Source organism: Acyrthosiphon pisum, chromosome A2 (assembly GCF_005508785.2).
Source record: "Acyrthosiphon pisum isolate AL4f chromosome A2, pea_aphid_22Mar2018_4r6ur, whole genome shotgun sequence".
Classification (NCBI taxonomy): Eukaryota; Metazoa; Arthropoda; class Insecta; order Hemiptera; family Aphididae; genus Acyrthosiphon; species Acyrthosiphon pisum.
In genome coordinates, this window is record NC_042495.1 from 119294192 (window position 1) to 119297123 (window position 2932).

Genomic DNA, 2932 nt, shown 5'->3' on the forward strand with positions numbered 1-2932 from the left:
AATAGTCATACACCTATGAATATTGATTATCATAGATGTTGGAATAGTAATACACCTATGAATATTGATTATCATAGATGTTGGAATAGTGACTATACACCTATGAATATTGATTACAATTGTATTCAAGTGATTATCACTTATCACTATTAACTAAATAATGAAGTAACTTAACTGAGTAAAAAAAATATCATTAACTTGCCCAGCCTAATTACCTATCAACATTCAGAAAGCATAATGTTTAGGGCCACTCATGAATCAAGATATTTGTGTGTTTAGAATAATATATTTATTTTCCCATGAAATTAAAATATAATTGGAAAGTAAAACAATGAAACATCAATATTTTCCATTGTTCCTTTGTAGGTACCATGATGGCATGATATAACATATTGTTATTTATCATGGTAGGTACTAGGTTTGTTGCAACTTGCAATTATCATTTATTCATTCTGTAATTCTGTGGTAGAAGAGCACAAATATATATATATAATATATATTATAGAACTATACAACACACATTTAAGTATTAAGTCCTAACCTACTAGGTATTACAAACGTGGTACTTAAGTTCTGACTTCAGTTTGACAGTTTTGTCACATGGATATGCATTTAGAGTATGGAAAACGATTATCAAGTAAGTATATTATATTATATGTTTTATTACTATGTATGTATGACGTATAATAGTTAACAGTTTAAATTACTAAAATTATCCGTCAATTTTTGTATGTCTCCAGGCATGGATGTGGGCCAGCATGATGGTATATCATACATTTTTGGGGCTACAGAACGTTTTCGGTCAGAAGTACAACATCGAACCTGTTATGGAAAATTATTCAATAAATGTATGTTTAATATTGAGTTTAAAAATATACTCCAGCTAATATTACTGTGTTTCCTTTTGACCAGTAGGCAAATCTTGATTTTGCCCGTTTAATAATTAAATCATCTTCGTATGATGTTGGTTTAACTAATTTTACCAATGCCTTAAAATCAGAGTGGACCGGACACCACCATTCTGTGCACTATTGTAAAATATTATGTAAGTATGCTTTTTAAATAATAAATTCTTACTACATAGGTATTAATTAATTTTTTTTTTTTAATAGGCTAAGGACAACTTATAGAACAGTGTAATAATTGTGTTTTAATATTAAATATTTATTTAATGTAAACAATTTACCTGTTTGACTAACTCCATACATTCAACTTTAAATGTTTTTTCCATTGACTTTTGGACGATCACTGGATTTTTTTCCTCATTAACGAGGTTTGTTGAATTTACCTCGGGAACCTTCTTAGACACAGGAACATTGGCTTGAAGTTGTTTTAAAATATTATTTTCCAGTTTTGCCAGTTTTGTGTTCAACAGTTCATCAATGTGGTTTATAGTTACCATTTTTTCCTTGTCCTTTTTCTGTTGTAAAATATTTGTTGTATTATTACTATTAGTTTTAATATTTTAGTTTTAGTTATTAGTAGGTATTAGTAGAAATAATTGGATGTGAAGTTTATCTTACCAATTCAACAACTTTTTGTTTTAAATGTTCACCCTCTGTATGAATTGTCTCATATTTGAGTTGTAGTGTTGCACATTTCTTCGTCAATTCATCCTGTAATTATCAATAATTAAGTTAAAATTATTTTTTAAATTAGTTTTTATTGTTACAAGTTTTGTAATTTACGTTACTTGTTAGATATGATTCTTTTATCAAACAACTTTAAACTTTAAATACTTATAACTCATAAACTACTCGTAATAATAATTATATTTTTAATTATATGTATACCAATTTTAATACAGCATTTCCAATTTCTTCTTTAAGGCTCTCATTCAATTCATTTATCTCAATATTGTCGGATTTCAAATTGGAGTTTTTATTGTGTAATTCGTGTATCTCCTGTGAATAAAACTATTTTAAATACAACTAATACCAAGCGTTTTTAAAATATTTAATAGCTTTTATCTTAAAAATCTAAGTAGTTAAGTAGAAATAAAAAATGCAAAATTAATTTAACACGGATATGATATAAAAATTATAGAAAAGCCATGGGGCTTATGTCACTTTCCATTCACATCCACATGCCATCATTTCAACCATCCCATGTCATCCTACTATGTATTGCTATTATTTTAAACTACTTACCTGTGTCTTAATTTCCAATAATTGAAGTAATGATGAATATCCTTCTCTATAAAAATCTAATTCTGATATTTTAGAATTATTGATTGATTCAAACTCTTCAAATGTTTTTGGATAGTTATTCATTTTTAAATAATTTTCAAATAATAAAATATTATATTAAAAAATAAATATTTTATTGTACAAATAATATAAGGTATATATTGAACATATAGACACTAGTAGTAGACTGGTGTGCATAAGATGTATGTTGTAAAATGTAATGTTGTAAAATATACCATTTTAATCATGGTTAGGAAAAACCCAAATTTTATCTAAGTGCACTATTTTCATAAATGTTAACATTTTTTTCTCTGTACAAATACACTTGTATACATAGTTGAATGTATTTATGTTATTAAAAATACAATTTATTTTTTATTTTTTATTGTTTTATTTTAAATACCTATCCGTTGTAATACTGTGAAAGTTGTTTAGTTATTCAACTAAACTATATTTTGTTTAGTTTTATCTATCTAACATTTTTAAATATGTACTCAAATAAAGAAAAAATTGATATGGTAAAATGCTATACTGAAATGATGATGAATACTAGAGATGCAGAAAGGTTTGAAATTATTTTGTAAATAATAAGTATATTTTAAAGTTTAAACAAATACATATTATACATATATCTTAGTGAAGAAAAAAATAACGGTCCAGTTAAGTGATCTACAAAAAACTAATAAATACAAATAATTGTTAAATTAAAAAATGTTATATTAAATATAGATTATACAAAAATC